Here is a 9,656-nt window from a genome sequence, read left to right on the forward strand (position 1 = left end):
AGGTTTCCTCTCTTGTCAAAAGAGAGCAGTCATGACATATCAGAAAAGATTCTATACTGAAATATAGGCTTTCCATACACTAGTCAGAGGGATGTTAAAACTAATGGACATGTTACATCACTGATAAGAGCTCAGTCACTTGAGCAAAGGTGTGGACTAGGTGGACTATGAATGGTGTAACATGGTCCTCAGAGGGCTATGGAGGTTGTTGGAAAGAGGAAGTATCCACATTTCTCCAGTTTCCACAGTTGTGTTGCTCTGGACACATGGGTAAGGCCAGAGATGGTATACAGACATTAGCAGGAAAGAGGCTCACCCAGAGAGTTCACTAAGGGAAGCAGGTTGCCTTGGGCTCACTGGAGAGTGAACACTGTTAGTTGAAGTTTGTCTGCCACAATCCCAGAGGGGACTGAACAGTGGTGGGAGAAGGACACTCACCCACTGGGCTCAGATGACCCTGAGCAATGTTCAGGGAGCTACGATTAAGGACAGAACCCAAAGAAGACTGTGCACTGCTTGGAGAGGGGCAATCTCCCAGAGGACTCAGAATACCTTGAGCAATGATGGTTGAAAGGAAATTTAGAGCAGAACACAGAAAAGATTGAACCAAATAAGATGAGGGGTGTTTGACCACAGGATCCAGAGGAAATGGAGCTCTTTTGGGAGGGAGTTTCTCACCAACAGGCCTCAGGATGTTTGGAACATTTTTGAGAGTGTCCCTTGGGACAGTGCCTCAGTGACCTCAGGGATGGTGGGCATGGTTCTATTTAAAATGTCTGAAGAAGTCCTCCATGATGATGGGAAATTGTCCTTGTCTACGTTTCACACTCTCCCTTGAAGGTGTGAATTGAGCCTGTCCAAATGTGATAGAAGGTCTACTCTCTAATGAAAAGAGTTACGTGTCAGAGAAGATAGTGAAAATTCTTAAATATATCCTTTTCATCCACTAGTCAGATGGAAGGCAGAAATCCTGGGCATGCTACATCACTCATAAAAGTTGAGCTTCTTGAGCAAAGGTGTGCAGATGGTGGACTATGAATGGTGGATCAAGGTCCTCAGTGCTATTGGAATTGGCAACCATTAAAATTGTCTTGTGCTTTCAGGCATTGGTGAGGAGGCTGTCTGCAGGAGCACCTAAGGTCTATTGAGGTTGTTGGAAAGAAGAAGTATCCCCTTCTCCAAGTTTCCTCCGTAGTGTTGTCCTAGATGTGAATATATTCCAGAGATGTTGTACTGACATTAGCCAGAATGGGACTAATCCTGAAAGTTCTCTAAGAGAACCAGGTTGCCTCAGGATCAGTGGAGAATGAGTTCTGGGTGGTGAAGTTTGCCCACCCACAATGCTAAGAGGGTACTGAGCACAGGTGGGAGAGGGACATTCACCCATGGGACACAGAAGACTCTGAGCAATGGTGTGTGAGAGGAGTTCAAGGACAGGACCCAGGGAAGACTGAGAACTCCTAGGTGAGAAGTGCTCAGCCACAGGGTGCAGGAGACTGAAGACTACAGACCTGGGACCCAGATCACAAGACAGTTTATGTCCCTAGTACTCACGTGAACATTGCACTCACTCATTGTTCTCCTTTTGTTCCTTCTTCTGTGGTGACATTTATGCAGATATGTGGCTTCATTAGATCTTTGCTGACTCCTGTGCTCCCCGGTGTACTGTCCCCATGGTGGTGTGGGAACAGTGTCCAACAGTGTGGGGTGCCCTGCCCAGCCTTCCTCCTTAACTCTCATACAGTTTGTAATATCATAATGGCCTAGGGGAAGGGGCATGCACAGCTCTTTGTGCTACCAAAACCATGGAGATGGTGTGGGGACCTCAGGACTGACTGTGTGACCCAGTGTAACCTTTCCTTGGACCTAAAGACTTAGAGGTCTGAAGAGCCTGAGTTCTAGGAATGACTGGTTTTGGGGGTGCTGTCCATGTTTCAGAGGTGGGGTCACAATCCAACTGTGGAGAATGGGTAACAAAGACTCAGTTTCCCATCCAGTCCCTGCTGCAGCCAGGTACCTCTTTGCCCCACCTTATCCATAGGGACCATAGGCCTGGTCCCTCACCCTTGTTACCTCTTGTTAAACCCTGTGAAGCTGGGGTCTCCCCTTCTCCCCTCCCCTTCTCCACCCTTACCTGGCAGGTGCACACTGCTCGGTGCCTTGCCCCACTGGAACCCCACCCAGACATGCTGTACTTTGTCTTTTGACCCTGAAAGCAAGAGTCCTACAGGCTCCTGTGAGGTCCTGATTGACAAGTGGGAAGAGAGCCCACCACAGAACCTGAATATTTTCTTGTCCCTAGGGTTCCTCTGTGACCAGGAAGAGCCTGCCCCTCCACCACAGCCCTGCCCAGGTTCCCCAGTGATTTAGAGCAGGACATGTCCTTTTTACCACCCTGCCTCACCCACAGACTTCCACAGGGGCTGTAGTTTTAGTGGAGGTTGAAATGCCTGGGCTCCATGCAGGGAAAGAGACCCTGTGTTTGCACAGGACTGCTGCACAGCTGGGTGTGCCTGGTACAGAGGGGCCCAGGTCCTCCCTCCTCCTCACTCCCTGTTCCTCTTCCCTCAGAATTGATGGGAGGGGCGGTCTCCGCGGCATGGTGCAGCGCCCCTGCGCCCCTCAAAGGCCTGCGAGGTGCCCGCCTGGGTGCGGGATGGCGGCCAGCCTGTGGATGGAAGACCTGGAACCCTGGATGAGAACTTCATCTCTAGAGCCTTTGCCACCATGGGGGAGACCATGATGAGCGTCAAGATTTTCCGAAACCATCTTACAGGGATTCCAGCTGGCTACTGCTTTGTAGAATTTGCAGATTTGGCCACAGCTGAGAAGTGTTTGCATAAAATTAATGGGAAACCCCTTCCAGGAGCAACACCTGAGAAAAGGTGGAGGCTCAGAGAGGGGAAGATGTTTTGGCGAAGGCAAAACGTTTTAAACTGAACTATGCCACTTATGGGAAACAGCCAGATAATAGCCCTGAGTACTCCCTCTTTGTGGGGGACTTAACCCCAGATGTGGATGATGGCATGCTGTATGAATTCTTCCTCAAAGTATATCCCTCCTGTCGGGGAGGCAAGGCGGTTTTGGACCAGACAGGCATGTCTAAGGGTTATGGTTTTGTGAAATTCACAGATGAACTGGAACAGAAACGAGCTCTGACGGAGTGCCAGGGAGCAGTAAGACTTGGGTCTAAACCTGTGCGACTGAGTGTGGCAATCCCTAAAGCGAGCCATGTAAAGCCATTGGAATATAGCCAGATGTACAGTTACAGCTAAAACCAGTATTACCAAAAGTACCAGAACTATTATGCCCAGTGGGGCTATGACCAGAACACAGGCAGCTATAGCTACAGTTACCCCCAATATGGCTACACCCAGAGCACCATGCAGACATATGAAGAAGTTGGAGATGATGCATTGGAAGATCCCATGCTGTAGCTGGATGTGACCGAGGCCAACAAGGAGTTCATGAGCAGAGTGAGGAGCTGTACGATGCACTGATGGACTGCCACTGGCAACCCCTGGACACGGTGTCTTCAGAGAGCCCTGCCATGATGTAAACAGGACAAAGGACAAGCCAGGATGGACGACGACTTAAAAAAAAAAATCGTGAAAAGTTTGTTTTTGGAAAGTATTTGTACGATTTTAATGACTTTCCTGAGATTACTTTTACAACTCTGCTGCCTCTTATTTTGTAGTGAACCACGAGTATGAAAACCAAGGGACCAACTGTTCAAGGTCCCAACAGGCATTTCATTGAACTCGCCATTTGCCCTAGTAGTATGTTGACACTCACACTCCTGGAGAAAGTTTGGAGTCAACAAGTGGATCATTGAATTGAGATTCATTTACTGAACCCTGGTTTAGAAGCCATTCTCAGGCCTCTAAATTTCTTGGGTGAGAACTTATGGAGCACCTGCTGTGTCAGCTAAGATCTCTGCCAGCAAAGTAACTCCAGGTCTAGCAGGAAAGGCATGGCTCACTAGAGGAATGTTGGTAGGAGTGATGGAATGGTAGCTGGGCAGTAAACACCTGGTTACTGTGGGGGAGGCCAAGGCAGGATTGTCAATTCAAGGACAGTTTCAGCAATCTGGCAAAACCCTATCTCAAAAATAATAAAGGACTGGTAGCTAAAAAAAAATTAAAAAAAAAAAAAAGAATTGATGGGATTTACCAAGAACTGCAGGAAGCCTGGTGATGATTAAGAGGGCACTGTTCCCAATCCCAAGTCCTCAAGCTCCAAGCTCATGGTGTGCTAAGGTCCCAGGATCAGCCTGGGCCTGGACCATTCCCTGAGTCCCTCTCCCCTTCAGCTCCTCCTGCTTGTCAGGGTCTGGAAGGCACTGGGGCTGGGACCTGGGGTGATTTTTTTCCTGAGCTACTCCCTAGCACTGCTTGTGTTTTCTTTTGGGACAGGGTCTCTCTAAGATGCACAGGGTGGTTTCAAACTTGATCACCTGCCTCAGGTTCCTGAGTGGTTGGTATCATAAGCGTGGCACCATGCCAGACCCAGCCCACTTCTTTTTTTTTTTTTAATATATTTTTATTGTAAACAAAAGGGATACATGGTGTTTCTGTTTGTACATGGAGTAACAGCATACCATTTGCATATTCATAAATTTACATAGAGTAATGATGTTTGATTCATTCCATTATTTTTTTCCTTCCCCCTCACCCCTCCCACCCCTCTTTTCCCTCTACACAGTCCCTCCTTCCTCCATTCTTGTCCCACTCCCACCCCCCATTAAGAGTCATCATCCGCTTATCAGTGAGATCATTCCTCTTTTGGATTTCTGAGATTGGTTTATTTCACTTAACATGATATTCTCCAATTTCATCCATTTGCCTGCAAATTCCATAATTTTATTATTCTTTATAGCTGAGTAATATTCCATTGTATATATATATATATATATATACCACAGTTTATTTATCCATTCATCAATTGAAGGGCATCGAGGTTGGTTCCATAGTCTGGCTATTGTGAATTGAGCCACTATGAACATTGCTGTGGCTGTATCTCTGTAGTATGCTGATTTTAAGTCCTTTGGGTATAGGCCGAGGAGTGGGATAGCTGGGTCAAATGGAGGGTCCATTCCAAGTTTTCTAAGGAATCTCCACACTGCTTTCCAGAGTGGCTGCACTAATTTGCAGCCCCACCAGCAATGTATGAGCGTACCTTTTTCCCCACATCTTCTCCAACACCTATTGTTACTTGTGTTCTTGATTATCGCCATTCTAATTGGTGTGAGATGGAATCATAGTGTAGTTTTGATTTGCATTTCTCTTATTACTAAAGATGTTGAACATTTTTTCATATGTCTGTTGATTGCTTGTACATCTTCTTCTGTGAAGTGTCTGTTCATTTCCTTAGCCCATTTGTTGATTGGGTTATTTGTATTCTTGGTGTAGAGTTTTTTGAGTTCTTTATATATTCTGGAAATTAGTGCTCTATCTGAAGTATGAGAGGCAAAGATATTCTCCCACTCTGTAGGCTCTCTCTTCGCATTGCTGATAGTTTCCTTTGCTGAGAGAAAGCTATTTAGTTTGAATCTATCCCAGTTATTGATTCTTGCTTTTATTTCTTGTGCTATGGGAGTCCTGTTAAGGAAGTTTGATCCTAAGCCAACAAGGTGAAGATTTGGACCTACTTTTGCTTCTATAAAATGCAGGGTCTCTGGTCTGATTTCAAGGTCCTTGATCCATTTTGAGTTGAGTTTTGTGCAGGGTGAGAGATAGGGGTTTAGTTTCATTCTGTTGCATATGGATTTCCAGTTTTCCCAGCACCATTTGTTGAAGAGGCTATCTTTTCTCCATTGCATATTTTTGGCCCCTTTGTCTAGTATTAGAAAATTGTGTTTATTTGGGTTTGTGTCTGTGTCCTCTATTCTGTACCATTGATCTACCTATCTATTTTGGTGCCAATACCATGCCATTTTTGTTACTATTGCTTTGTAGTATAGTTGAAGTTCTGGTATTGTGATACCCCCTGTTTCATTCTTCCTGCTAAGGATTGCTTTAGCTATTCTGGGTTTCTTATTCTTCCAGATGAATTTCATGATTGCTTGCTCTATTTCTGTGAGGTACGTCATTGGGATTTTAATTGGAATTGCATTGAATCTGTATAGCACTTTTGGTAGTATGGCCATTTTGACAATATTAATTCTTCCTATCCAAGAACATGGGAGATCTTTCCATCTTCTAAGGTCTTCCTTAATTTCTTTCTTCAGTGTTTTGTAGTTTTCATTGTAGAGATCTCTTACCTCTTTGGTTAGATTGATACCCAAGTATTTTTTTTTTTTGAGGCTTTTGCAAATGGAGTTGTTTTTCTCATTTCTCTTTCAGCTGTTTCATCGCTTGCATATAAAAATGCTGTAGATTTATGCATGTTGATTTTATAGCCTGCTATTTTTCTGAATTCATTGATGAGGTCTAGAAGTTTTCTGGAGGAGGTTTTTGGATCCTCTAAATATAGAATCATGTCATCCGCAAATAGTGACAGCTTAAGTTCCTCTTTTCCTATTCGTATCCCTTTAATTTCTTTAGTCTGCCTAATTGCTCTGGCTAGAGTTTTGAGGACAATGTTGAATAGATGTGGTGAAAGAGGACATCCCTGTCTTGTTCCTGTGTTTAAAGGGAATGGTTTCAGTTTTTCTCCATTAAGAATGATGTTGGCCATGGGCTTAGCATAAATAGCCTTTACAATGTTCAGGTATGTTCCTACTATTCCTATTTTTTCTAGTGTTTTCAGCATGAAGGGGTGTTGTATTTTGTCGAACACTTTTTCTGCAACAATTGAAATAACCATATGATTCTTATCCTTAAGTCTATTGACATGATGGATTACGTTTATTGATTTACTGATGTTAAACCGTCCTTGCATTCCAGGAATGAACCCGACTTGATTGTGGTGCACAATTTTCTTAATATGTTTTTCTTAATATGTTTTTGTTAAGGATCTTAGCATCTATATTCATCAAGGATATTGGTCTAAAATTTTCTTTCCTTGATGTGTCTTTTCCTGGTTTGGGTATGAAGGTGATATTAGCTTCATAGAATGAGTTCGGTAGGGTACCCTCCTTTTCTATTTCCTGGAATACTTTGAGAAGTATTGGGATGAGTTCTTCTTTGAAGGTCTTGTAGAACTCGGCTGAGAATTCGTCTGGTCCTGGGCTTTTCTTGGATGATAGATTTTTAATGGCTTCTTCTATTTCATTGCTTGATATTGATCTGTTTAAATCGTGTATGTCCTCCTGGTTCAGTTTGGGAGGAACATATGTCTGTAGAAATTTGTCAATGTCTTCGGTACTTTCTATTTTGTTGGAATACAGATTTTCAAAGTAGCTTCTCATTATGTTCTGTATCTCAGTGGTGTCTGTTGTGATATTTCCTTTTGCATCATGTATTTTAGTAATTTGAGTCTTCTCTCTCCTTCTCTTTGTTAGTGTCTAAGAGTTTATCTATTTTGTTTACTTTCTCAAAGAACCAACTTTTTGTTATGTCAATTTTTTGAATAGTTTCTTTTGTTTCAATTTCATTGATTTCAGCTCTGATTTTAATTATTTACTGTCTTCTACTACTTTTGCTGTTATTCTGTTCTTCTTTATCTAGGGCTTTGAGCTGTAATGTTAGGTCATTTAATTGTTGACTTTTCATTCTTTTCTGGAATGCGCTCCATGCAATGAATTTTCCTCTTAGTACCGCTTTCATAGTGTCCCAGAGATTTTGATATGTTGTATCATCATTCTCATTGACCTCTAAGAATTTTTTAATCTCCTCCCTCATGTTTTTTGTTATCCATGTTTTATTCAATAGCATATTATTTAGTCTCCAAGTGTTGGCGTAATTTCCTTTTTTTACTATGTCATTGATTTCTACTCTCAGTCCATTATGATCTGATAGAACACAAGGCAGTATCTCTATTTTTTTGCATTTCCTAAGGGCTGTTTTGTGGCATAACATATGGTCTATTTTTGAGAAGGTTCCATGTGCTGCTGAGAAGAAAGTGTATCCGCTCGTTGATGGATGGAATATTCTATATACGTCTATTAAGTCTAGGTTATTGATTGTGTTATTGAGTTCTGTGGTTTCTTTGGTTGGATTTTGTTTGGAAGATCTATCAAGTGGTGATAGCGGTGTGTTAAAGTCGCCCAGAATTATTGTGTTGTGGTCTATGAGATTCTTGAAATTGAGAAGGATTTGTTTGATGTACAGTGATGCACCATTGTTTGGGGCATAAATATTTACTATTGTTATGTCTTCCTGATTTATGGTTCCCTTAAGCAGTATGAAATGTCCTTCTTTATCCCTTCTGACTAACTTTGGCTTGAAGTACACTTTATCTGATATAAGGATGGAAACCCCCGCTTTTTTACTGGGTCCATGTGCGGGGTAGGTTTTTTTCCATCCTTTCACCTTTAGTCTGTGGATGTCTTTTTCTATGAGATGAGTCTCTTGCAGGCAGCATATTGTTGGGTCTTTCTTTTTAATCCATTCTGCCAGTCTATGTCTTTTGATTGATGAGTTTAGGCCATTAACATTCAGGGTTATTATTGAGAAATGATTTGTATTCCCAGTCATTTGGCTTATTTTTGGTTTTTAATTTGACTTGGTTTCTCCTTTGAGTGGTTTTTCTCTAAAGTAGTTCCTCCCTTTGCTGACCTCCATTGTTGTTTTTCATTTCCTCCTCATGGAATATTTTGTTGAGAACATTCTGTAGTGCAGGCTTTCTATTTGTAAATTCTTTGAACTTTTGTTTATCATGGAAGGATTTTATTTCATCTTTGAATCTGAAGGTTAGTTTTGCTGGGTATAGGATTCTTGGTTGGCAACCATGTTCTTTCAGAGCTTGAAATATGTTGGTCCAGGCCCTTCTAGCTTTTAGAGTCTGGGTTGAGAAGTCGGCTACTATCTGTATTGGTCTTCCCCTATATGTAACTGATGCTTTTCTCTCGCGGCCTTCAAAATCCTATTTTTATTTTGAATGTTAGGCATTTTCATTATAATGTGCCTTGGTGTGGATCTGTTGTGATTTTCTGCATTTGGTGTTCTGTAAGCCTCTTGTATTTGGTTTTCCATTTCATTCTTCAGGTTTGGGAAATTTTCTGATATTATTTCATTGAATAGGTTGTTCATTCCTTTGACTTGTATCTCTGTGCCTTCCTCAATCCCAATAATTCTTAAATTTGGTCTTTTCATGATGTCCCATAGTTCTTGGAGATTCTGTTCCTGATTTCTTACCATCTTCTCTGTTTGGGCGACTTTATTTTCAAGATTAAATATTTTGTCTTCATTGTCTGAGGTTCTGTCTTCCAAGTGGTCTAGTCTGTTGGTGATGCTTTCCATTGAGTTTTTTATTTGGTTTATTGTCTCCTTCATTTCAAGGATTTCCGTTTGGTTTTTTTTTGAGAATATCTCTTTGTTGAAATGATCTTTTGCTTCCTGCAGGTGCTCTTTCAGCTTATTGGTATTATCATTCATTGCCTTCAATTGCTCTGTTATCTCATCCTTTGCTTCATGAATCATCTTAATCATGTGTAATCTGAAGTCCTTTTCTGACATTTCTTCTAACATACTGCCATTGGATTCTATTACTATAGAATCTAGATTTGTTTGGATCATTTTCTTCCCTTGTTTTTTCATGTTGTTCATGTATCT

At 42.0% G+C, this 9,656-nt stretch overlaps 1 pseudogene across 1 annotated transcript; it reads left to right on the forward strand.

Annotated features, from left to right (window-relative positions):
• Positions 1 to 2,650: 2,650 nt before the first annotated feature.
• On the forward strand, positions 2,651 to 4,127 carry LOC306644835 (tRNA selenocysteine 1-associated protein 1-like; annotated as a pseudogene). Its single transcript has one exon. The product of its transcript is annotated as a tRNA selenocysteine 1-associated protein 1-like (transcript).
• Positions 4,128 to 9,656: the final 5,529 nt, after the last annotated feature.

This window comes from Sciurus vulgaris (genome assembly GCF_902686455.1).
Source record: "Sciurus vulgaris genome assembly, chromosome: 15".
Lineage (NCBI taxonomy): Eukaryota > Metazoa > Chordata > Mammalia > Rodentia > Sciuridae > Sciurus > Sciurus vulgaris.